This window comes from Camelus dromedarius, chromosome X (genome assembly GCF_036321535.1).
Source record: "Camelus dromedarius isolate mCamDro1 chromosome X, mCamDro1.pat, whole genome shotgun sequence".
NCBI classification, from domain to species: domain Eukaryota; kingdom Metazoa; phylum Chordata; class Mammalia; order Artiodactyla; family Camelidae; genus Camelus; species Camelus dromedarius.
Genome location: NC_087472.1, coordinates 110,522,099 through 110,550,015, shown reverse-complemented (window position 1 = coordinate 110,550,015; position 27,917 = coordinate 110,522,099). Strand labels below are relative to the sequence as shown.

Genomic DNA, 27,917 nt, shown 5'->3' with positions numbered 1-27,917 from the left:
TCTGCGTCTGCAGAGAGGAAACCTACGTTCAAAGGGTCTGAAGTCTGCTAGGAATTAATAAAACATTTTAAAATGTACTCTGTAACTCGAGTACAAAGAGGAAAAACCAATTAATGATTCTGAGAGAGAGCGTGAAGAGAGACAATTACTACAATTGTGCACGTATTGAGGACTGCAACATTCTCGATGCTGCCAGGCTCACAAAATCCATTCCCCAGGCTAGGGAGCTGTGATTTTAACCAGCAATAGATGTGTCGGTCACCCCTGCTGGACCAGTGTTTTAATTTGGCAGGGTCTGCCTCTGAGAGATTAAAAAAAAAAAAAAGTCAAATAAAATAAAACACACATTCTCATTAAGTTGCCTAATTCCATAAACTGTGTTTGATTGAAATGCTATCCCCGCACGTCGGAGTCTATCAGAGCACTCACACACAATCAACTGAAGGCGCTCACAGCTGCAGGTATCAATGTCTCGTAGTTCGGTCTCATTTTCAGTCCACCCTTCCCTTTAGATTGAAGACAGTTCCATGAAGTCCGGTGCTTGGGTTAGATTCTATTATTTCTGCGACACGAACTCACGTCTGCGACATAACACAGGCACTCTGCAAAGTTCTAATTTTGTTACGCGGGTCCCAGAGTGTACGTCTAAGTGATTGCAGTCCCTCAAAGTGCAAACGTTCATGCCGTGAAATCGTGCTGGGGGAACGTGTCCTTTGCTTTTCCCACGGCCATTGCACAGGATCGCTTTGGCTTTATCTTCCCTTTTTCTTTTTAGTTCCGCACATGACGGCCTTTAGAGCGTCTGACATTTGCTTTGCGTGGTTGTTGCGGGTCTCTTCCTATGTTTTCTGAAAACTACAACCCAGGCCTGTCTGTGTGACTCCGTCTGGAGTTTCAGCCATGCCTGACAAACCAGGGCGTCTCACCTCTACCCTAAGTCTAAGAATAGCCATTCGCACAATTTCCCATGCACCGTTTAAGTCCCCTCCGGCAGGACAGAAAGCGCAAGCTTTCTCCGCCTGAGGGAGGAGTTGGGTATTGGGTGACGTTTGGCTGTCTGCTGCTTCTGTCCCGTTTTCCTCCACAAAGACCCCACAGCTGTTCCAGCCACGCAGGGATATGCAGTTCGCATTAGCGCACCTATCCTGGTGCTTTTTCAAGAACTGTGTTCCAGGCTGTGCACGGAGCACCTACCTCTGTGTCTGTCACAGGTAATGGGGAGCTTTATTTACTAGCAAGGTGCTCTAAAGGTTTTGCATGACACAGACAAACAAAAGGGTTTGGGGCTTTCCTGTGTTTGCAACGAGGTACTGATGAAGCAGCCAGGGATGAAACAGTGAGGAAGACCTTGCCTCCTCTCCCAAGACATTTATCACCTGCTTTTACAAATATTCCACGCAAGAACTCACGACTGCCATGCAACTTTGGAGTTTTTTTCTCCCAATACCATCCAATTTCAGTGCCTGGAACACAATGACGTCTGCTTGGACCGAGGCCAAAATCCAAAGAATCAGAAGCTAAACAACTGTCCTGTGTGTGATATTTGCTTACTTAAAAAAAAAAAAAAAAAAAAAAGTCAGTGCCTGTCTTTTTTTGCACCAAATAGTCTCAACCCAAGACTGTCTTCTTTGATTTAAGGCTCTTTCGGGTCACTGAAGTGTCATTTGGAAGATTGCTTCCTGACACATAATATTATGGCAATGGTCCCCCTAAAGCCCACGTCAGGATCCGCCGTGAGAGCTGTGGATTTATTTCCTTCCAAGCATTGTTTTAAAACAAGAGGCAGCAGAGAGGCTCTGGGTTATAAGAGGCTTAACGCAGCCCTAGGAATTTTTTTTCTACACACTTGAGAGGAGAGAGGTGGTTCGTAAATAGTCATTTAGAGAAACACTTCAAGGGACGCAGAAAAGACACATTTCTCTCATATCTGAGCACACGATTATACCCTGTGTCACCATATAAAGGGTGGCACCATATAAAGGGTGTGCCACCCTATAAATAAGAGGACAAGCAGAGGGCACTACAACGTCAGGGTTAAGGCCAGAATCCCAGAGAGCTGGATTCAAAGCTCAGCCCTGCCGCTCACCGGTTACAGCCGCCCGGTTTGTCCATTGGACTTTTTCAGCTCAGTCACCTCACAGGAAGCAAAACCGCCTGCCCCAAACGCAGTCGTGAGGACGAAATGTAAGAGCACGTGGAAAGGCAAGGAAGGAAGCGCAGCTGGCCGAATAAACCCAGCAGGCGGCACCGGTCGTTGCTCTCGGCACCGCTGTGCAGCAGTCGTACACAGAACACTCACCTCTGCCGTGCTGCGTGTAGCGCTCGGTACTTGGGACAGCTGGTGCGACGTGATAACTAATCGTACGTGTGGACTGAGTGGGCTGTGGGGCCCACTTGTCCACTCACACACTAGTCTAGAACGGGGGCGGGGTGGCGGGAGGCCCATCCTAGGAATAAAGGCAGACCCCACCTGCCCTTTGCAACAGATCTCTTCACAAACCCAGTTCGCCTCTAAACCCCAGTCACAACTGGGGGACACAATCTACTGTATCTGATAACGCGGAAGGGAGAATCACGCTGTCTGAGCACAGCGCACTTTCATGTGTTTAAGTGAATCTGAATGGGAAAGAATACCTCATTTTAAACGTTTTCTACTCAATGCCTGGAGCCCCAGGCAATAGATTTTGACCTAACCCAGCAACGACCCGCCACACACCAACCACTGAGTCATTCTGTACAATCCGGTTTTGGAAGGTATGCTATCACTTAAAGCTAAGAGCTGCTACCATCCTTACTTTGCATTGTGTAACGGTGCAAAATGCAAGAAGCTACCTGCACAGGGCATCTCAGTGGGGTCCCTGTGGGGAGGGGAGTGGGGGGCAGTGGACGGTGGATGGACTGAGCCCGGGTTCAGGCAAATCTGAGAGTGGAGGGAGTGTACCCAGGGAGTGACACGGCAGCACGCAGCACAGACCCGGCGTCTTCTACTTGGCCACGTGTGTTGGGCCTCTCTGCACTCATATTCTAAAATGCAACCTCCCAGGACAATCATTATTCATCTTTTCAAAGAAGGGGACAACCATTGCAAACTCAGCATTTCAGGATCTAATGGAGACCATACTAACTTAACAAGCCAAGCGTTTTATCCACAAAGTTACACTAGAGGAAAAGAATGATTTCAATGATGGATGGGGGCGGGAGGGGTAATCAGTGGATGTCACAGAAACCTCTGGGCTCAGACCCGGTCTTGCACCCCTAGGGTCAAGGTTGGACCCACCCACAGATGGTGGTCCAAGTTAATGGCACCACTTGGTGGATATATTTACAGAGACCACCACAGATGGTGAGCCTGGAGCTCTAAACGGCAGCCCCGGGTACAATTCTGGACGTGAATATACTCAAGGAGGCGTGAGAGAGGCCTTTTGAAGTCAGGATCAGCACCACTGTCTCAGTTCCTCCCTTAGAGAATTCTGAACATGGGTTCCATTAAAAGAAAAATCCAGCCACAAGACAGAGTCTTACTACTGCTTCTTGGAGACTTCAACCCCACATTACACCTCTTGGATGAGAATCAAAGCTTTCCCTGTACCTACCATCCCAAGAGCCCACAATATCAAGGTGAAAACCCTCCCCTCTGATTGTCTGAGCACGGAATACACACAAAATCATTAGCCACACAAAGGGCGTTTCAAACGTGAGCCAACATGGAACCATGCAAAACAGGGAAGATTCCCGTTTGTAAATTCTGATCACCACTCAGAGAGACTTTTCAGGGCTCATATCCTAGGCAACAGAAATGTGCTCTGTAAAAGGAACCTTCCCAGATGCATTTTCTATATTTGCCACAGTTAAGCTTACATGTAAACAAACGAAGAGTTTCTTACCTCTCTACCAAGTGGTCCCTCTGCAAATCGGCTCTCTGTTCTCCAAGTCACTCCAAGAACTGGCAGGAAGAACCAGATCTCATTGTGGGGACAGCGGGCTGCCCTCTTCACGTAAGGAGAGTAGAAACTTTACCATCGAGCCTTCGGGATGTAGGTGCAGAAGTGTCAGGCACAATTATCTAAACAGAGAGGGCTTTGTGCAAAACGTCGATGTCCCGCAAATAGGAAAATGGCATCTTTGACCGAGAATCAATAGCACACACATTCGTGGAATCTGTTCCCCATAATAAAGACCGTTTCTCTGTTGACACACATCGTTTCTGCTTTGAAGAATGATCGATGGGGTACATTTGAGACTGCAGAGTGCATTTATCCCAGCCAAGGGATAAATTATTATTTTTTTCCGTTGCGGTCTGAGCTTGTGCCGTTGGACACCTTGATCACTGAGGCAAGGGAGATAAAGCTATTTACAAACTCTCAGCAGCACTCAAGCTAGGACAGCACAGGGGTTGCGACCTGGGGCCTCTGCTTGGAGTTTCCACGTGATGTTGCTCGCAAGTCAGTGCCTCCATGACCCAGACGAAGGGAGATTCTTCATCAGCTGGGGCTAGAATTCTGAGGCCCTTATCCCGCCAGGCCACACAAAGTTTCCCCTGGCAAAGAGTCAGCACAATGGGAAAGACACAGGATCCATAGTGAGAATCTGAACCTGTGCTCCGTCATTTTGCAATATGGTGACCATGGACTTGACGGGACAGTGGCAAAGAACTGGGAAATTCTTTGCATTCCAGGGCCTGGTGATTGCCTGTCCTGGCAAAACGAGCTGTCAACATGGTTCAGCACCACCAGCCTGGACCCTGGCGTCTGGGGCCAGCGTCCCATGCTGTCTATGAAATGGTAACTTCACCAATGAGTCTTCATTCAGTAGGTGGCGCACTCAGTAGATGGCGATTAGACCTTGCTTAAAGGATTTTTTTTTAGGAAAACCCCATAGCTATGGGTTTTCAAGAACACTCCAGCAAGGGATAAAGCCCTATCTATCTTCTTTATTTTTCACACCAATTCTGTAGAGTGCACTGTGGCCCTTGGTACGTCACGAGATGCTAGAGGCCCTTTGTCATTTCAACGATTCCCCTGATGGAGCCCAAGACGGTCTTTACGCTGAATTTCATCTTCAGCTGGCAAGGCAACACAAAGTTTTTTCTAAAAGGAAAGGGAAAAGAACCAGAATCAACAATGGGAACATGTATCTGTTTTTCTCTGTTATTAAAATTATTGGAATAAAGAAAGGAACCTCAAGTTCAACTTCAGTTTTCCTTTGCTTTTAATAAATTTGTATCATTATCCAGATTGAATTCACCACTACGGACTGAGAAAACAGCAACAATTCACTCAATTTAGGTCAAATGCTGGTAATGATGTGTAATCAAAGGCAAATTATGTAACAAAAGGACAAAGGACAGCAATCCTCCCAGATTAAAAATGACAACAAAGTAGACATAACTAAACCAAAGGGGGAAAAAAACAACCTTCAAGAATCAATCCTGGACCATCTTAGCCAAGGGATATTTTTGCAGACTGGGATGGTAAGTCATGGCAGTACTATGAATCCACCAAGAGCAAAAAGGTACAACTTCTGGTTCTGGTCCGGCAGGAAGTGTGCTCTGTATCCCACAGTCTTGGTTTCCTGTCTCTTGACAAAACGGCTTGCATTCCATCCATTCCCAAGTCCATGCCCCAACCTCATGACCTCTGCACTTTACATGTCCAGCCTTGCACCTCCATTCAACTGCTAAACAGGACTTGGATCAGCTCAAAGCAAACACTGCCATGATCACATGTGAAGGGACAGGCAGAGCATAAGTATCTGAAGACAAGACACAAAAGCTCAAGACTCATGGCTGAGAGCTGCTTCTAGCTTAATATTAAGTTATTTAATATTGAGTGTTGTAAAACGTTAGAATGTTACAACATATATAATATAATCTAATAATTTATGTTATATTACACAATACTGCGTTATCTTCCAAAGTATGCCTTCCTGCAGCTACATCAGCAAGCATTTGACCACACAAATCAATACACCGTGAGTGAAACATTTCAAAATAAATACAGTGCAGGATTTGGGGAAAGTGCCTTCTTCTATTTTCCCTGGTTCTTCAGTCACAGTTAGTCACTGTCCTCCCCAGCCCTGATCTCGGTAACACTGACTAAAACAAACCCTCCATGATTCAGCCTTTCCTTGACACAGTGATGAAGGGAACAGGGTGAAATTGCTAATTACCGAGTTCTAGATTGTGAGTAAGTTTGTTCCACAAAATCCCCTTGTAGATAGAAATTTAAAAATGATTGCCACTGTTTAGCTGTTACCACTTTGGAAATAAAGACATTGTAATGGGTGTCACTCTACAGGCACAAAAGGCATATTTAAGGAATGGAGTATGAGGGTGGAAACAGGCATTCATGACAAATAAGGTCCCTGAATTCATCACGGGCGAGATATTCTTTGCTGTAAAAACATCGTTTGTGTAGTTGCGATCCTGCATGCAGTGCCTGCATATAAATGCTTAAAATGTGTTTTTAAATGCACCCACTCTTAGAACTATTTCATTCAGAGATGAAACACAGCCTCTGATCTGCTCGATCACCCTTCTCAGAGACAGATTTGGGCATTTCCAGGTGAGTGATACCCGTGAGTCGTGAGGTCAGTGATGGAAACTGATGCTGGGTTCAGCCTGCTGAAAACCAGGAGTGACTGATGGTCCAGGACTAGATAAAGCTTGGCCCCCGAGCTGGTCCTCACCCATGGTTTCAGGCTGAAAGACACATCTTGAACTCTGGTATCACTGCTCTGACTCTTGACTTATTTTTACCTCGTTTATTATTTTTCAGTATACATTTAAAATTTCCTCACAAAGTCTTTTCACTAATTTTTTTTCCCTATTCATTACTAATTCTTTATATTTTGGGGACTTCTGTGAAAGACATTTTCTAACAGGGTATGATCTAATTATTGCCAGCATATAGACAAGTAATAGTGAATATTTATGTTGTATCTAGCAACGTCAGTAAAACCATATTGAGTCTAAAAATGTATCTAAATATTCTTCGATGTTTGAGGTTTTTCAAGGTAGACAGTATATAAGTTCTGAAGGATAACAGCTCTTTTCTTTCTAATCTTCATACGTCTCATTTTATTCTTTTTCTCTTATATCATTGAGCTAGCCCTTTATACGACCATCACAAAGTTGGATTGAGGTGGTAATAGAAAGCATTCTTTTTCTTGATCTTAAACAGAAATAATTTGACCTTTTCACCATTAAATATGATGTTTCTACTCTTTTCTTGATAGGTATTTTTATCAGTGTAATTTCTAAGGATTTTTCCTTTTTAATAAGTCAGGAATAGATATTTTTATCAAACGATTTTTCTTAATCTATTAGGATGATTATATAGGTTTTTCCCTGGTAATTAATGGATTGATCTTCCCAATGTTAATCCAGGTTTGTATTTCTAGGATAAACTCAATTTTTTTCATGATTATTTTTCTTTATACATCGCTAGATTGATTTGTTAATATGCTGTTGAAGAGGTTTGTTCCTATATTTAATAGGATTTACTCTCCTTGGGTAATTTAGCTATTGCAGTTAGCTCATCTCATAAAATGACTTAAGTTTCTTATTTTTCTGTTCTCTGAGAGAGTTGTATTGGTTTGAAATGATTTGTTGATTGTTAAAACTAACATACAAGACTATCTGGTCGACATCCCGGAGAAGATGGCGGAGTAGAAGGACGCTCGCAGGTCACCCTCTCCCACAAATACACCAAGACCCACATTTACAGACCCACTCAGCCAACCAGAGCACCTGTGGAACTCCGACAGAACATCGCCCTCTTCAAAAGATAAAGATGCCAAAAATCTGGTAGGAGAAAAGGAAAAAAGAAAGAACAAAAGGCAAAGCAGCGCGGGACGGGTCCCGCGGGGAGGGAGCGGCAAAGGAGGACTGGCGCTCGCTCGCTGGGTCTCCCCTCTCCAACTGAGAGGCCAGTGGGACGGAGGGGGAGCCTCCAAGGCTCAGATCTGTACAGAGCAGCCCTTGACTGACAGAACTGAGTTAAACGGGCACAGAGCGTCCCCCCGACACCCAGCCTGAGACGCGGGCCGGCAGCGGCGGGAAGGGCCAGGCTGCACAAGCCGGGCGGAGGACGGAAGTGGCTGCACGGAGGCAGCCCCGGGGGAACGCAAGGGGCTGCGCGCCGTGGCTGTGGGTGCACAGGGCAGAACAACCTGGGCCCTCCATAAAACAGCAAGGTTGAGGTGCTCTCGGGGGAAGGGTGCGCACCCCCATCTCTGAAAACCCGCGGAAAGTTTTCGGGGGAAGAGGGGCGGGGCTCAGGCACAGCCGCCATATCCTCCGCGCTGAGCACCCAGGCGGGGGCGGGGGCGAAACCTGCATCCGCACGGAAGGGCTTAGCAGCCTCAAAGGCCAGACTGAGACTGGCCTGCAGCCCGGGGCAGACAGGATCCTTCCATCCTGGTCCCTCAGAGAACTTGCCCCACAAAGACAAACAAGGAGCTGGGTTTTGGCTCGGAGCAGGGACAGGGCTGTCCCTCGGTCTTCCCCGAGCCCACCCGCGGAGCGCCGACCAGGGCGGAGCGCGCAGCCGCACAGAGCAGCGGAGCTACCGGCGGCGGCGCAGGTACAGCGAGAGCGGCCCCCCGCCTTTCGGGCAGGAACACAGCCCCTGACCGAGGTGCTGGGAGGGGGCACGACCCGCCCTCCTACCCCGCCAGTCTGCAACATCTGACTGCGGCATCCGGAGGGGCAGCGACCCGCCGGCCCACAGCAGAGGAGAGCTGCACCTGACCCAGTGTTAGGAGGAGGCGCGATCTGCTTGCCGACAGGTGCTGGGAGCAGCACAGAAGAGGGCGCCAACGGAGGGCCTCTGAAAACAGCAAGCTGAGCTTCCAAAACAGGACGAAGACATAAAGACTTCACATTAAAAGCACACAGACTCCAGGAGAACACCGACAACCCCCCCCCCTTTTTTTTTAAATCTGTTTTTACCTGTTCTATTTTCTATTACTCTCTTAATTTTTACTTCTTAATTCATTTCTATTTCTCTCGGGTTTTGATGTCCTACTATTGATTAGACACAGGTTTCAAATACATCTATTCATCTCCCCCCCCCCCTTTTTTTGTAAAGGTTTCAAAAGGACGTCTCAACCCGATTAATACTCTGCTTCAACTCACTCTTCTATTATTCACTATACACTGTTTTCAAACCCTCTTTCTACCTTCTTTTAAAATTCTTTCTCTCTCTCTCTTATTTTTTTTTCTTTTTTTCCTAAGTTCTATTCCTAAATAGGCATCAGATAGATAAAATCCTTAAGGTCCAAAATAGACAACTGATACTCCATAAACCACAGTGCCAAAGAGGTATGAGCAAGATGAAGAAGCAGAAAAACCTTTCCCAATTAAAAGAACAAGAGAAATCCCCTGAAAGAAAGATCAACGAAATAGACATCGATAGCCTACTAGATCAAGATTTCAAAAAAGGCGTGATCGAATTGCTGAAGGAATTAAAAGAGATAGTGTTTAGAGATATAAAATATGTCAAAAATGAAATTGAAGCTATAAAGAAGAGCCAAGTAGAATGGGTAAACTCATTGACAGAGATGAGGAATGATCTAATAGCTGTGCAAAGCCGACTAGATAATGCAGAGGAACGAATTAGTGATCTAGAAGACAGGGCAATAGAAAGCACCCATTCAGAAGAACTACAAGAGAAGCAAATAAAAAATAATGAAAATAGCATAAGGGACCTATGGGATAATATAAAGCGTCCCAATCTTCGCATAATAGGGGTCCCAGAAGGAGAAGAAAGATCAAAGGGGATTGAAAAGGTTTTTGAAGAAATCATGACTGAAAACTTCCCAAACTTAAAGAAGGAATCAGATATCCAAGTACAGGAAGCTCAGAGGGTCCCAAACAGGAAGAACCCAAATAGACCCACACTAAGACATATCATAATCAAGATGGCCAGAGTAAAGGATAAAGAAATGATTCTAAAGGCAGCAAGAGAAAAGCAAAGAGTAAGTTACAAGGGAACCCCCATAAGACTCTCAGCTGATTTCTCTACACAAACACTACAGGCCAGAAGGGAGTGGCAAGATATATTCAAAGCCCTGAATGAAAAAAAGATGCAGCCTAGGATCCTTTATCCAGCAAGGCTATCCTTGAGGATAGAAGGAGAAATAAAGAGTTTCACATACAAAAAAAAAAAGCTGCAGGAGTTTAGCAACACTAAACCCATGCTAAAAGAAATACTGAATGGGCTATTCTAAATAGAAAAGCAGCAGGATGCTACAGAAATGAGAAACACACAACTGGAAAGGCGATAACTCATGAATTACAAATAAAGTAAACATGAAATTATAAAAGAAGACATACAAATCACTGAGAGTGGGAGAGGGAGGCAGGGAAATATAGAATATTTTTTTCTTTCTTTTTTAAATTTTTTTAACAGTAGGATGGGTTTGAGATCATGTTACTATCAGTTTAATAAAAACAGTTATAGTAATGGGTTGATAGATTTACAAAAAAGGGTAACCACAAGCCAAAAATTTACAAAGGAGTCACAAAAATTAAATAAAATCCTCGATAATACAAAGGAAAATTACCAAACCACAAAAGGAAGAAGAAAGGAACAAAGAGGATATACCAATTCAACTGCAAAGATAAGTTCAAAATGGCAATAAACACACATCTATCATTAATTACTGTAAATGTTAATGGACTAAATGCTCCAGTCAAAAGACACAGAGTGGCAGACTGGATAATAAAGCAAGAACCTTCAATATGCTGCATACAAGAGACCCACTTTAGGGAGAAGGACACATATAGATTGAGAGTGAAAGGATGGAAAAGGATATTCCATACAAATGGAAAAGCCAAAAAAGCAGGTGTTGCAGTACTGATTTCAGACAAAATAGACTTTAAAACAAAGGCCATAAAGAAAGATAAAGAAGGACATTTTCTAATGATTAAAGGAGTGATACAAGATGAGGCTATTACACTTGTTAATATATATGCACCCAATATAGGAGCACCTAAGTACATAGAAGAATTACTAACAGAGATAAAGGGGGATATTGATGGGAATACAATCATAGTTGGAGATTTTAACACTGCATTAACATCACTAGACAGTTCTTCCAGACAGAAAATAAACAAGGCAACAGAGAAATTAAATACTACAATAGAAAAACTAGATTTGGTGGATATTTTCAGAGCATTACACCCCCCAAAAATAGGATATACATTCTTTTCAAGTGCACATGGAACATTTTCCAGGATCGATCATGTACTTGGGCACAAAAGAAACCTCAACAATTTTAAGAAGATAGAAATTATCTCAAGCATCTTTACTGACCACAATGCCATGAAACTGGAAATCAACAACAGAGAAATAAAGGAGAAAAAAAGGAAAGCATGGAGATTAAACAATATGTTATTGAAAAAACAATGGATCAATGAGGAAATCAAAGCTGAAATTAAAAAATACCTTGAGACAAATGATAATGAAAGCACAACCACTCAAAACCTATGGGACACAGCAAAGGCAGTGCTAAGAGGGAAGTTTATAGCGATACAGGCCTTCCTCAAAAAAGAAGAACAATCTCAAATAAACAATTTAACCCACCAACTGAATGAATTAGAAAAAGAAGAACAAAAAGCCCCAAAAAGCAGCAGAAGGAAGGAAATAATAAAGATCAGAGAGAAATTAAATACAATAGAGATTAACAAGACCATAGAAAAAATCAACCAAACCAAAAAAGCTGGTTTTTTGAAAAAGTAAATAAAATCGACAAACCTCTGGCCAAACTCACAAAGAAGAAAAAAGAGAGAGCACAAATTAGCAAAATAAGAAAGGAAAATGGAGAAATTACAACAAACAAAATAGAAATACAGAATATCATACGAGAATATTATGAAAAACTATATGGAACCAAACTGGATAACCTAGAGGAGATGGACAAGTTTCTGGAAACATACTGTCCACCAAAACTGAATCAAGAAGAATCTGAACACTTGAACAATCCGATCACTAGAAAGGAAATAGAAATAGCAATTAAAAACCTCCCTACAAATAAAAGTCCAGGACCGGACAGCTTCACCGGGGAATTCTACCAAACATACAAAGAAGAACTCATACCAGTCCTTGTCAAAATCTTCCAGACGATTGAAAAGGAGGGAATACTCCCAAACTCATTCTATGAAGCCACCATCACCCTGATACCAAAACCAGGCAAAGACACTACAAAAAAAGAGAATTATAGGCCAATATCACTGATGAACATAGACGCCAAAATCCTCACCAAAATTTTAGCAAATAGAATCCAACAACACATAAAAAAGATTATACATCATGACCAAGTGGGGTTCATCCCAGGGACACAAGGCTGGTTCAGCATACGCAAATCAATCAATGTAATACATCACATCAACAAGAGAAAGGACAAAAACCACATGATCATCTCAACAGATGCAGAAAAAGCATTTGATAAAAGTCAGCACCCATGTATGATAAAAACTCTCAGCACCGTGGGTATAGAGGGAGCATATCTCAACATCCTAAAAGCTATATATGACCAACCAACAGCCAGCATAGTACTCAACGGTGAAAAACTCAAAAGCTTCCCACTAAAATCTGGGACAAGACAAGGATGCCCACTATCACCACTCCTATTCAACATAGTCCTGGAAGTCCTAGCCACAGCAGTCAGGCAAGAGAAAGAAATAAAAGGGATCCAAATTGGAAAAGAAGAGGTAAAAGTGTCATTATATGCTGATGACATGTTACTATATATAGAAAACCCTAAAAGGTCCACACAAAAGCTACTAGAGCTGATTGAAGAATTCACCAAGGTAGCAGGTTACAAAATTAACGTTCAAAAATCAGTTGCATTTCTTTACACTAACGATAAATCAACAGAAGAAGAAAGTAAAGAAACAATCCCCTTGAAAATAGCACCCAAAGTAATAAAATATCTGGGAATAAATCTAACCAAGGAGGTGAAAGAATTATACACAGAAAACTATAAACCATTGATGAAGGAAATTAAAGAAGACTTTAAAAAATGGAAAGATATTCCATGCTCTTGGATTGGAAGAATCAATATTGTTAAAATGGTCACACTGCCCAAGGCAATCTACAGATTTAATGCAATCCATATCAAATTACCCAGGACATATTTCACAGAAGTAGAACAAATCATAATAAAATTTATATGGAACCATCAAAGACCTAGAATTGCCAAAGCATTACTGAAAAGAAAGAAAGAGGCTGGAGGAATAACTCTCCCAGACTTCAGACAATACTATAGAGCTACAGTCATCAAGACAGCATGGTATTGGTACCAAAACAGACATATAGACCAATGGAACAGGATAGAGAGCCCAGAAATGAACCCACAAACTTATGGTCAACTCATCTTCGACAAAGGAGGCAAGAATATACAATGGAATAAAGACAGTCTCTCCAGCAAATGGTGTTGGGAAACCTGGACAGCTGCATGTAAATCAATGAAGCTAGAACACTCCCTTACACCATATACAAAAATAAACTCAAAATGGATTAAAGACTTAAACATAAGACAAGATACAATAAACCTCCTAGAGGAAAACATAGGCAAAACATTATCTGACATACATTTCAAAAATTTTCTCCTAGAAGAAATAAAAGCAAGAATAAACAAATGGGACCTAATGGAACTTACAAGCTTCTGCACAGCAAAGGAAACCAGAAGTAAAACAAGAAGAAAACCTACGGAATGGGAGAAAATTTTTGCAAGTGAAACCGACAAAGGCTTGATCTCCAGAATATATAAGCAGCTCATATGACTCAATAAGAAAAAAATAAACAACCCAATCCAAAAATGGGCAGAAGACCTAAACAAGCAATTCTCCAAGGAAGACATACAAATGATCAAAAAGCACATGAAAAATGCTCAATATCACTAATTATCAGAGAAATGCAAATCAAAACTACAATGAGGTATCACCTCACACCAGTCAGAATGGCCGTCATTCAAAAATCCACAAATGACAAATGCTGGAGAGGCTGTGGAGAAAGGGGAACCCTCCTACACTGCTGGTGGGAATGCAGTTTGGTGCAGCCACTATGGAAAACAGTGTGGAGATTCCTCAAAAGACTAGGAATAGACTTACCATATGACCCAGGAATCCCACTCCTGGGCTTGTATCCAGAAGGAAATCTACTTCAGGATGACACCTGCACCCCAATGTTCATAGCAGCACTATTTACAATAGCCAAAACATGGAAACAGCCTAAATGTCCATCAACAAGTGACTGGATAAAGAAGAGGTGGTATATTTATACAATGGAATACTACTCAGCCATAAAAACCGACAACATAATGCCATTTGCAGCAACATGGATGCTCCTGGAGAATGTCATTCTAAGTGAAGTAAGCCAGGAAGAGAAAGAAAAATACCATATGAGATCGCTCATATGTGGAATCTAAAAAACAAAAACAAAAACAAACAAACAAAAACAAAGCGTAAACAAAGGACAGAAATAGACTCACAGACAGAGAATACAGACTTGTGGGTACCAGGGGGTGGAGGGGGGAAGGGATAGACTGGGATTTCAAAATTGTAGAATAGACTACACTGTATAGCACAGGGAAATATACACAAAATGTTGTGATAACTCACAGAGAAAAAAATGTGACAATGAGTGTGTATATGTCCATGAATAATGGAAAAATTGTGCTGAACACTGGAATTTGACACAACATTGTAAAATGATTATAAATCAATAAAAAATGTTAAAAAAAAAAAAGACTATCTGTTCATAGGCCTTTCTTTGTGGAAAGACTGTTTTTAAACTACTGACTCAGTTTTTAGAGTTTATCTGTTCCTTCTTGAGGCCATTAAATTTTTCTAGGATTTTGAACTTCTAAGTGTTCAGATTTATTGCTGTAAAGCTGAAAATGCTATCACTTTATATTCTTCTTAATCTCTGCAGCATCTATGAAAAGATAGTTCTATCTTCAAAAGACAATTTATATTTGCCACCCCCCACCTTCTTCTCATTCCTTCCCTTCCCTTCCCTACCCCCAACTTCTATTCAGTCTTGCCAGAGGTTTCCCGTCTTCCCAGTTGATTCATTTTCATTAGGGCAAGTTTACTGCTCTTCCGTTAACTCCTTGTACTGTGTGCTCAACTGACCGATTTCCATCCTATTTTTCTTCTAATATGAACATTTAAGGCTTTAAATTTTCTTCTCAATACTGCTTTAGAGTAACCCCCCCCCTTTTTTTAAGTATATAGTGTTATGATTGTTTATCTACAATTTGTTTCCACTATGATTTTTTTTTTTTGACCAGGACTTTTTTTTTTTTAATCTGTGCTTTAACATCTCTGTATGCAGGTTTTGAATTTACCTCTTTGCTCTTTTTTTAATTTATTTATTGAGTTATAGTCAGTTTACAATGTGTGAATTTCTGGTGCACAGCACAATGCTTCAGTCATACACGAATATACATATATTCATTTTCATATTCTTTTTCACCATGAGCTACTACAAGATACTGAATATATTTCCCTGTGCTATGCACTATAAACTTGTCTATCTATTTTATATATACCTGTCAGTATCTGCAAATCTCGAACTCCCAGTTTATCCTTTCCCACCCACCTCCCCCATGGCAACCACAAGTCTGTATCTATGTCTGTGAGTCTGTTTCTGTATTATATTTAAGTTCATTTGTCCTTTTTTTTTTTTTAGATTCCACGTATGAGTGATATCATATGGTATTTTTCTTTCTCTTTCTGGCTTACTTCACTTAGAATGACATTCTCCAGGGACATTCATGTTGCTGCAAATGGCATTATGTTGTCATTTTTATGGCTGAATAGTATTCCATTGTATAAATATACCACAACTTCTTTATCCAGTCATCTGCTGATGGACATTTAGGCTGTTTCCATGTATTGGCTATTGTAAATAGTCCTGCTATGAACACTGTGGTGCAGTTGTCTTTCTGAAGTAGGGTTCCTTGTGGATATATGCCCAGGAGCAGGATTCCTGGGTCATATGCTAAGTCTATTTTTAGTTACCTCTTTGGTCCAGATTTCTAACTTACTACCTTACGAGGAGAGAATGTGACTTACATGCTACCAGGCTGATGAGATTTGTCCATGGTCCACTTTATGAAGTAAGTGCTCGATTTTCCTAATTATCCATATTTTATTGAGAGATGTATTTCTTCTTTGCAGCCTGCAACGTCCATATGCTAACACGAAATGTGTTATTCCTTTTCATTATACTTTCTCTTTTTGAAAAGTCCACTACTTAGTGAAGTTACTGAGTTGCTGAGCAATGTTCAAAAATGCATCCAAGTATGTCGATAGAGGGCTCAGTATATGCTTATGATGGCTGTATGCTAGACATTAAGAGTACAGAGTGAAAGGGACTAACACAGGGCTTGTCCCCACGGACTTGACTTAGCGTCTAGAAGGGGAAAGAGAGAAGTACTCACACAGTTACCTAGTTACCACTGTGTTAACTGTCAGAAAGGGAAGGTCCAAGGTGCGAGGATGAAGGTTCTAAGATCAGGTACCATGGCTACAGCATGTGAGCCATCACTAGCTGGTCTCAGAAGTGTGGACACAGAAACACAGAGAAGTCACCCAGGAATATGAATCATCAGGAAAGGTTCAGGTACAGGTGTGACCCTCCAGCCTGTGCTGTCTTTCATCTTCACTCCCCTCCCTGTCTCCACCAGTTCCTCATGACTGACCCTCTTTTCATTTCCCTCCACCCATCCATTCATTTATTTTTTGGTTCCTAACCACCAGAGTCACCTTTCTCAGAACGTATTATGTATTGGGTGTTCAGGACAAAACTCCACAACTCTGTACATGTGTCCTGTTCAGGACAGTCTCTAATGTCACTCACACTCCATCAACTGATTTTTTTCCAAACTGAAAGTTACGTGGTTTCTCAAATTTTGTTCTTAACTGAGAATGTGCACATACAAGTATGAAAGAATATATTTCTTAAAAGTTTCTTTTGTATAGCAGAGGGAACTATGTTCGATATCTTGTAATAGCCTTTAATGGAAAAAAATTATTTACATATATATATATATATATATGCATGCCTGACTGGGACATTGTGCTGTGCATCAGAAATTGACACGTTGTAACTGACTGTATTTCAATAAAAAAATAAAACAATATTTTTAAGAAGCTACCATACTTTATATTATACTAATGAATGCAATCACCCAAAATGAGGTCCAAAGTCAGGTTACTTCCATTTCCATCACATTCAACACCAACACTCACTTATAATGTAATTCTGTGAGGTGTGAGGTTATGTGAGGTTTTGTGTGTGTTTCCGTTTGTTTGTTTTGGGTTAGACTGATTACACTGAAGACTCATATTGCCCTGATAGACAATTAAAATGTCTGGGTACTTTTATTTTTAGTCTTCATCAGGCCTGTCCCCGCAAAGTGGTACTTGAGTGGCTGGTGTTTTTGAACCAAAAGTAGTACCTGGCTGCCATCTTCTCCATCTTGTGAGACTCACTGCATTGATCCAGGCCGGCAAGTCTCTTTGAGAGCTTGTTTCTTCTTCTCTCTTTTTCATTCCCAGTTTCTCTTGGTCTCAACTGTGTTGTTCAACATGTTAGCTAATGATTCCCTTACTCTGCAACCCTGATCTGCAGGTCACCCTTTTTCTCATTCAAGTACCGTTGACTGAAATGGTCAACAGGCGAGGCAGAGAGCAACCATGAGAAACACCCCTCAAGGTGGACACCCATCCCTTAATCATCGAGTTCAATAATGTTAAGTTGACCTTGAGAGTAACATCCCTCATTCCTCAAGGCTAAAACGGAAAAGACTGTCCAAGTTCTGCACAAATGTGGAGCCTGTCCTTCAAGTCAACTCCATTTCTCGTGCTTGTCAGTCTAGGAAAGTGAGTCTGGTCTGGCAAGACCTGTCCACAGTGAGCCCACCCTGACTCACCGTGGCTTCCACTTTCTTAGTTAAATGCCCAACAACTACCTTTTAAAATACTCCATTTGCAAATGACATTAAGCCCATGTTCTCCCAGAGCTAAGTGGCTTTCCTGTTGATCTTGTGTGTCCTCTTCCTAGCTCTCCCCACTGGACCTCTTCATGGCACTTCGCATTGTCAACTGCCTCCTCTTTCTTGCTGACACATTTGTGCAATTCATCCTCTTCTTGGTCTTTGAAAACTCAGAACATGTGTTCACTTCCAGTTCTCTGTTGTCTTATAAATGATTTCTCAATGTTGCTGGTGATGATTAGTCCAGAGGATGTGTGTATAAGCTCTTTCATGAATTTGGGAACCAGCCTGTTCAAGCTAGAAAATCTCTCTTCCACAACTAAGGTTCCTTTTATAACCTCCTCATGGTCTTAGGATTTTTATGTTCTTGTGAATGTTAATTTCACAATTACCTGCCTGTAGGTTATTCTCAAAGACAGAGTAGAGGAAGCAAAATGAAAGTCCAAGAGATGTTCTGTCTTGCTGCAGAAGAACTAGTCAATGGTGCTTAACATGATTTAGCTGATACTACACCTAGAATTTAAAATTCCTTCTGTGGATTCCTTTAAAACTAAAAATAGAGTTACCATATGATCTGACAATTCCACTCCTGGGCATATATCTGGAAAAGATGAAAACTCTAGCTCAAAAAGACACCTGCACCCCAATGTTCATAGCAGCACTATTTACAATAGCCAAGACATGGAAACAGACTAAATGTCCATTGACAGATGACTGGGTAAATAAGATATTATTTTTATATATGTGTGTGTGTGTGTGTGTGTGTGTATATATATATATATATATATATATATATATATATATGAATTATATATTATATATAAAGGAATTATATATATATATTTATATATATATTACTCAGCCATAAAAAGAATGAAATGCCATTTTAAACAACATAGATGGACCCATACATTATCATACTGAGTGAAGTAAGTCAGAGAATGACATATATCATATGATATTACCAATATGTGGAATTGAAAAAAAAAGGCACAAATGAACTTATTTACAAAACAGAAACAGACTCACAAACATAAAAAACAAACTTACGTTTACCAAAGGGGAGAGGTGGCAGGGAAGGATAAATTAGGAGTTTGGGATTCGCAGATACTAACTACTGTACATAAAATAGATAAACAACAAGGCCCTTTCTAGCACAGGGCACTATAGTCAATATCTTATAATAACATATAATGATAAAGAATGTGAAAGAGAATATATATACATATATATGTATAGATATAACTAAATCAATATGCTATACACCAGAGACTAACACAACTTTGTAAATCAACTATACTTCAATTAAAACATTTTTTTTAAACGAAATAAAACTCTTCCTGTGGATCACCTTGGTACTGTGAAGGAGCAGGGTTATTGGTAACTACTGTCATCTTATGATCACTTTGGCTAGCCAAAAGCACTATACATGACAAGCACTCTAAAGAACATACAAAAGTACAGCAGTGGACAAGTACATTTACCCTCCAAGCACAAGTCATCAAAGCCATCCCATTCTGGAGTTTTCTGCTAATGTAGGCACATCTCAGAGATACTGCAACTTTTTTTCCCCAGACCCCTGCAATGAAGTGAATATGGCGTTTCTCAGTGCATATAAAAGTTATGTTTACACCATACTGCAGTCTATTAAATGTGCAAAAGCGTTATGTCTAAAGAAACAATGTGCATACCTTAATTAAAACGTACTTTATTGCTAAAAATTGCAGTCATCTGAGTCTTCAGCAAATGATGGAGAGTTTGAAATATCGTAAGAATTGCCAAAATGTGACACAAAGATATGAAATGAGCAAATGTTGTTGGAAAAATGGCCCGACAGACTTGCTCAAAACTGGGTTGCCACAGCCTTCAATTTGTAATAACCACAGTAAAGTGCAGTAACATGAGATTTGCCTTAATTCCTTGCTTCCTGATATATTTTCCCTCCTCCAGAAGGGGAATTTTAATTTCTTTCTGTTGTGTTTTGCCTCTTCTGTCGATGAGAGCAGCAATTATACCTACCTTGGAGACTCTGTGTCAGTGTTTGTGTCTCCTGGCGTTTTTTCCCATCAGCATTTTGCAGTATAATATGCCCTTGCTCACAGTTAGCAGGGCTCTCCCTGCTTCAAAATTCCAGCTTTTTTTTTTCTTTTTGGGAGGGTGAAAACGATCACCGTTTCTGCTCATCAGGATCAGCACTGCAGAGCTGCAGCCATCGGTCAGTTCTCCTCTGTCGTGGCATGTCCATGGCCTGCCCCTCACAGAGGGGCTGTGTCTCAGTGTTGCCTTGACTGGTCCTGGCTTCCCTGTATCTTTTCTGCGCCCTGCCCTTTCGTCCCCACTCTGCCTTTCCAAGCAAGGTTTTTGCCTTTGAGGCTTTAGCTCCTACTCTGAATAATGTGTCAGAGGTGTTCCCTTTCCCTCAGCATCTCCCCTTTGCACTGCCCGAGTTTTACTTCCAGGGGCAGCCTTTCTTCACATTTCGTGGTTCACTTCATCAAAGATGGAATTTAATTTTAATGTTCCCTCCATTTAGTTGTCTTCCGTTGCTTTGCTCAAGAAAGGAGAGAGAGTGTTACTAAGCTTATCAACAGAAAACTTGCTATTTTCGTTTGTTTTTCAAACTGTGAAGTGTAAGACAGTTATAACATGCTCATTGTCTCCATCGTAATCACCAGACAAGTTCGTACGGATTTCTTACATGTTTGTCATAGTTCACGGTGTGGTCCATATCCTCTCCTCAAGTGCCAGCTCCAGGAGTATTGATTCAACTTGCACGTGTCGGCTGAGCTGAGTCGAATCAGCCCAGTTAGAGAAACGGTCTTGTGATCTGCTCAGATTTCATACAAGAACACTGAAGTCCTTGGGGTGAAATGGGCTATATGAACTTGGTCACATTGATTTTGGATACAAGACTGCCAGTGTTCGGATGATTGACATAATTCTATGTGGCTGCTTCTCCCCTCTGATTTCAAAATGAGCTGCTATCAAATGTCCTTCAGAATGACTGTCTGAACACGGACAAGTGCACGTGACATCGTGATGGGTGTGGTTTTGCCAGGTTCTAGGAAGGACTTTGGACTTCCTTTGTTTCACGTTTCATGGAACCATCTCTTTAAGGTCCTCTTGCATATTTTCAAAAACCCAGAGATACCTGGGTTTCCAGACAGCCATGAACAGATTCAGCCTTGGTTATAGCTTGCTTCCTATTTTTGGCATTCTTTTGCATCTTCCCACAGATAAGGAATAACAGGGAATTCTGGAACGGGAAGTAACCTGAGAATCTGCCTCCTCCATGTACCTTACAGATGGAGGAACTGAGGCTAAGACGCTAAGAGACCCACGTAGGTTCTCACAGCTGGTGAGCGCTGGGGCTGATACACGGTCAACAGCCTGCTGGCAGCTATCCAAACTTCAGTTTTACCCCCAAGTAAAAGTGAAATGCAATGTATGTCATTAACATAAATACGACAGTTAGGTAAATTCAGGGCACACTGAAGCCTTCATGTTTCTGAGTGACGAATCCTTTTTTTTTTTCTTTCATATAGATGTCCTTTCTTTATGTTTAACACAGTTTCAAATTCCTCTCCTCCCAGGGTATGATATACTAATAATAGAATACTTTTACTTTGCCACTCACTTTTTTTCTATTTAATATAATTTAATATAAATGAATTTTTTTAAACTGTATCTAATAAATGGTGAAAATTATGGTCTGAGGCAGGTTATTTAAGCAGTGGGTTTTGGCAGTCACAAACAAGACAGTGACCTATACAGGAGGCAAGAAAAAATTCTTTTTTAAAAAATTTTATTGAAGTATAGTCAGTGTGTCAATTTCTGGTGCACAGCATAATGTCCCAGTCATGCAATATATATATATATATATGCATATATTCATTTTCATTAAATGTTATTACAAGATATTGAATATAGTTCCCTGTACTATACAGAAGAAATTTGTTTTTTTATCTATTTTTATATATAGTGGTTAAAATTTTCAAATCTCAAACTGCCAAATTTATCCCTTTTTAACCCCTTTCCCTGGTAACTATACGATTGTTTATTATGTCTGCAAGTCTGTTTCTTTAGTAGATGAGTTCATTAGTGTACTTTTTTCTTTTTTCTTTCTTTCTGAGAAAAAAATTCTTAAAGACAGACTAAAATTCAAGTGTAAGTGATTTGGGTTGGAGTGGCCAAATAGATAAATAGTAGCAAAAGTGCAACTCCATCTGGGGGAGTCAGAGAGAAAAACGTTTTCCCTGAGCACACTGGCAAGCTGTGTACTGAAGGAGAATGATGTCAAAAGGGTGAGGGAGGGACTCATGAGGCTGTAGGCACCACCACAAAGCCAAGCGCGATGTCTCTGACAGCAAAGCGGAGGAGGGAAAAGCCAAGCACGGGAAGCAGAGGCATCCTCAACCATGAATAACACAAGTGACAGACGCAACCAGCCAGGCCACCTTTATAAGCAGAAACAGGCAACAGACCTGTCAACAAGGCTTTCCACCAAGAGTCTCCCCAAACCAAGACCTAGTAACAATCAAAGGGGATCTCTGGCCTTAATGTTATTTGCACTTGATGCTCGGTACCCTGGCACAGCTGCACAGTCCACGTGAGCTATCTGACGATCTGCCCGTCTGGGAGGGACACCGGATGTTCCAACTTCACGTCTTCTGGAGGACAGGCTCTCCCAGCAATTCCCACCCCTGTGGCACTGCCATGTCAACAGGGCGAGCTCTCCCTCAGCCCCCTGCATGCCTCATCTCCTCAGCTGCTGTTAACAACATTTCTGAGAGCAAAGATGACTAAACAAATCCTTTCTCACACTTCTCCTGCAGACTTGGACACGGTATTTATTAAGTGGAAGTAGTGAGTTATTGACCGTGTGCTTGTGTACCACAGTCAACAGTTTTCAAAGAAGCCTAAGATACAGGCATAACAGGTGGGATCCTCCCCTTTTATAGATGAGGGGCATGGGACGAGATTAACTACTTCGCCTTAGTGATATACGTGATGAAGTGCATTACCAGATTTTCAGGGTTTACACTCTCCCTCCTTCTATCTATCAATCTATCTATCTATCTTCCCATCCATCCAACCACCCATCCGTCTATCCATTTTATCTATCTATCCATCTATGTATGTATGTATGTATCTATCTATCCATCCATCCATCCATCTTATCTATCTATCTATCTATCTATCTATCTATCTATCTATCTCATATTTATTTATACTTCTGAAGTCTCCGTTAAAGTATGAGTCACTATCGTTTATCCACCATGGAGGAATTATGCTGTAGGGAGGTAGTTGTGTTGGTGTAAATCGTTTCTTAGTCTTTCTCTCTCCATCCCCATCACTGAGCTCGGTTAAAACCTTTGCATATCTGAGTTCAATGATGGCCGTGACCTCCTAACTCATTTTGCTGCCTTAATCTCGGCCCTGTCCACTCTGCTTGGGCAGAGGTCCATGCAGGATCCTCCTGGAACTCCTGACCGTTCCTGTCCGGCCCATCTCTACATTGTTCACCAAAGCACAGATGCCCTGGGAAGCTTTCATCAACCTTGCTGCTGTACCAAATTCCCACAAAAGCTGGCTTAAAACAACACACTAGGACATGTCTTCACCCTCATCACAGAATATTGTCATTGCTGCATTATCTTTCTCCCTCTCCTGACTGGGAACTCCTAGAAGATAGGGTGGACTGGCAAATCTGTAGAAGAATGAATAAATGAATAAGTGAATGAATACATGAATGTGCTGATTCTTGCATTTTTCCCCACTGGTTAATACTGGGTGCCCTTAACTTTGCAGGATTTTGCAAACCAGAATTGTCTATTTTTCAAGCATTTTTTTGGCTTGCATCCCCACAGAGATAAAGTCGCCACAGTGAAGATTTATAGGTGCTTCACGACTTTTTTAAGCTACTTCAGTTAGAATATCTGGAAGTTGGTCTCTGGGGAGCTGAGTGAGGCAGTTCATCACCGGGGAAATCTGGACTGGTTTGCCAGGGAGCACATTGGCTTACCTCTGCTGTCCTGCTAATTATCAGTCATGCCCCTTTTCACTCTCTGTTTGTCCTGATTTTGAGGATACATGAGAGTCAGTTTACAAACACTAATATTTTCAACATCAAAGACATCAATTTGCTTGGGGGGATAAAAGGACCGGGGTAGGGAGAATGAATCAATGGGTTATCTGTACCATCCCTAACTTCACACGTGTTACCTCCTTCAAGCTTTGAACAATCACCGTGATTCCTGGAAAAGGTAGGAACGAGAAGAAAATTATTACCGGTTTTATTTTAAGCAGTGGCAGGTGTTCAAGGGAGACTCCAATATCTGTTTTTCCACTTCCACGTTTTGTGCTGAAGCCCTGCTCTTCTTTCTGAGACTCTCACTGACTAGAGACCTCCATGAGGGGGAGTCAGTGTCAGTGACACATGGCTGCCGAGCACTGTCACTTCCCGGGAAGTATACACAGTGTTAGCCTTGGACAGGGCCCAGTGGGACAGACAGCACATGTACAGGAGGACCGCAGTGAAAGGAAAATCAACTGCATCCCTGAAAGGAGAGACAAGAGGGGAAGAAAGCCAGTCTCAGAACTTAAACAGAGAGCGTCTGTCAGGCATCCAATTAGCAATAAATATCTCATCTTGAAACCGGGCCTAGACAGCGCAACATCACAGAGAATAAAGGAGACAGGATGGAAAGAATGTATTCAAAGAGAAACTCAGGTACGGCAGGTTTGTGCAGACTTTCCTGGATTGATCTGAAAATTAATCAGGGCAGCTTAAAATATCAGGAAACAGCTGGGGGAAAATATAGGAGATTTGGGATAATCTATTTGAAGAAGTGGGCCGATGTTCTTAAAAAATAATGACAGTGGGGAAAAAAGCAAGACTAAAAGACATTCTTCAATGATTCTAAAATCACTTTTTCAGACTCTAAAAAAAAAAAAAAGAAAGGCACAATAAATATTTACTGTAAGCCAGACAGAATTACTGAGGCTGCCTGTGCCATTCGAACAATTAATAAAGAAAGACATGTAAACAAAGACTGAGAGGAAATTGTTCATCCATCCCCAACATTTTTCTTACGTTTCACAAGTGGCTAAACACGTACAGCTTCCTGCAAAGTAAACGTCATAAATCAAGGTTTGCCTTTGCTTCCTTTAATAAACCATTCATCTATGATCCGGTCCCCTGACAGAGCCATCACTCCATGTTAAACAGAACACCTAGCAATATTTTGAAAATGGAGATTTTATATTCCAATGACACCCAGATCTTCTGCGACGTGTGTGGAAAATGGAATTATCGCTAGAAACGTTATTTAAAGATCAGGGTATTAAAGAAGCATTAAGAGGTCAAGAAAGTTCTTTCTTCAGAAAGGAGTTTATCTCGACTCATTCAAACAGCTTCATGCCACTTTGAGGTCCTTCCACAAAATTTAAACGGCTAAATGAGAGACCGTGTGTGGCCCAACGCTGAAAGAATGCAAAAATCTCATTAAGCACTGGAGATAATTCCAGTATCTTCCCCGAAGTTCTGGCACAAAGCAAAAAGGGAAAGAGCTGTCAAATGGTTCAATCTGTGTGCTTATGGCGTGCGTCCCTGCACCACATACAAAGTGGACACCGTCATGACTGTTGTCCCCACGGAGCTGACGGTCTTGCCAGGGCCAGCAGGGGACGGTCAGGGTGACCCGCCCCGACCGGCACTCACTAATAGCACACGGACTTCTGTGTCAACTGCTACGATCGAAGCCTACAGTTGGACTGACGGCCATTCAGAGAAAGCAGCGTTCAGTTCAGCTGTTTGCAAAAAAGGACTATTTCGTTCAGAAGGGTCTGAACCAGACCCTTAGGAGCTGGGAGGATTGTACAAGGAAGGACATTGGAAGAAGAAAGCTCAGGATGAGCAGAGCCACAGAAGTGAGGCAGAAGGGGAAATGTTTTTTTTTAATTCTCCTTCTTTCTAAATTGGGCTAAAGTACACCTGTCATAAAACTTACTCTCATCACCATTTTTAAGTGTACAGTTCAGAGGTATTAAAAGTGGTCACACAGTGTGCAACTATGACTGCCATCCATCTCCAGAATATTTGTCACCTTGCAAAACTGAAACTCTATACCTTTTAAACAGTAATCTGCCATCTCCGCTCTCCAACCTCTGGGCCCCACCATTCTACTTTCTATCCCCGTGAATTTCATGACACCAAAGACCCCATATTAGTGGAATCATATACTATTTTTTTGCGGGGGGAGCCTGGATCATTTCACTTAGCAGAATGTCCTCAAGGTCTGTCCATGTTGTAGTGTGTGTCAGAACTTTCTTCCTTTTCAAGGCTGAATAATATTCTAGGTATATATCCCATTTTGCTTATGTATTCATCTGTTGATGGGCACTTGGATTGTTTCCACCTTTTGGTTACTGTAAATAACTCTGCTATGCACATGAGTGTGCAAATATCTCTGGGAGAGTCTGCTTTCATTTCTTTTGGAAAATACTCAAGTGGAATTGCTGGATCATATGGTTAATTCTATTTTAACTTTTTGAGGAACTGCCAAATTGTTTTCCAGCAGCTGCACCCTTATATGTTCCCGCCAACAGTGCACAAGGGTTCCAGTTCCTCCACAGCCCTGGCAACAATTATTATTATTTTTTAATAAGAGGTTTCCGAATGGGTGTGACATGTCACTCATTGTGGCTTTGATGGACGTTTCCCTGACGATTAGAGGAGTGAAGCACCTTTTGTCAGGCCCGCTGGCCATCTCTATATTTTCTTTGGCGACATGCCCACTCAAGTCCTCTGCCCATTTTTTAATCGGGGTATTTGGTTTTTTGGTTGTTGAGTAGGGGGTGGTATCTTCAAGTACCAGTGATGGTTCAGTAAGGCTGGGTCATGAGTCCATGGGGAGCTGTGTCACCCATTAAATCTGGGGACGTGAGTCTGAGTCAGACCGTGACTGGCATGGGTTCAGAGGCCCTGTCCAAGACCAAGAGTGGGTTTCATCAGAAGCCACCAAGAGTCTGAGGGCAACAGCGTGTCCTGACTGTTCTCAGACTTGGGAATTCAGTCTAATGACAGCGAGGAGGCTGGACAGGAGGGAGTCAGACACAGGGAAAGGCTGAAATGGAAGACAGTGCCATAAATTGGGGAAAAGGAATTCTAATGTGGCACACTCACCCTCTAAGAGCCCGCCAGAAGAAAGGTGGAGAACAGTATAATGGCCAAGACCGAGGACTCGAGACCCGAGGCTCAAATCGCAGCTCTGTCACAAGGCAGCAAGCCTCAGTTTCCCCGCAGTATCCCCGAGGGTTCCGTGATGTCATGCCTGGGGTACACAGCCGTGCAGACACACCCCCTCAGCTGTGGCCTCACCAGCAACAGCTCGGGGTCGACACCCAAGGCCGTGAAGGTAGGTAAAGGTCTGCTGGGCAAACCCCGTTGCGTTACTGAATTGCCTTCACAGCAACGAGGCATCTCAGAAGACACCTTTGCTACCCGCCCCACCCCGTTCACGTCAACAGGAGCACAGCAAGCAGGCTTAGCTCCTGCCGGTCCCCGTTTCCCCTCGCAGGCAAGTCATTTGGCAGAGAAACAGGCGCGGAGGCCCACGACCCGACGCCAGCCGTGGGATCGCCTCTGCAGACAGACTTGAGGATCAGCTCTTTAATCTCCACGCTGGATCCAGCCAAGGTCTTCACGGAGCTGCCCGATGTAAAAGGGCTGAACGGATTCTTATCATCAATGAATGATTAGCTTAGTCTTTGAAAATGCAAGAAAAGACGTCTAAATGCCAAAATCTGATAGAGACACCGGGACACACGATGAAATTTTAAATTATGATAACTCAAACAATAAGAAAGCAGTCTCCTTCTAATAGAATGCCACAGTTGTA

General features: G+C 42.0%; 1 protein-coding gene across 3 annotated transcripts in view; it reads right to left on the bottom strand.

Moving 5' to 3' along the window:
* LOC135318491 (pseudouridine-5'-phosphatase) overlaps nt 1-27,917 on the bottom strand; it is a 498,722-nt gene that overhangs the window by 374,291 nt on the left and 96,514 nt on the right. For all 3 annotated transcript variants that reach the window (XR_010379278.1, XR_010379279.1, XR_010379280.1), the window contains exon 4: nt 3,885-5,087. The gene's annotated coding sequence lies outside the window, so the exon portion shown is untranslated. The remainder of the gene's footprint in view (nt 1-3,884; nt 5,088-27,917) is intronic.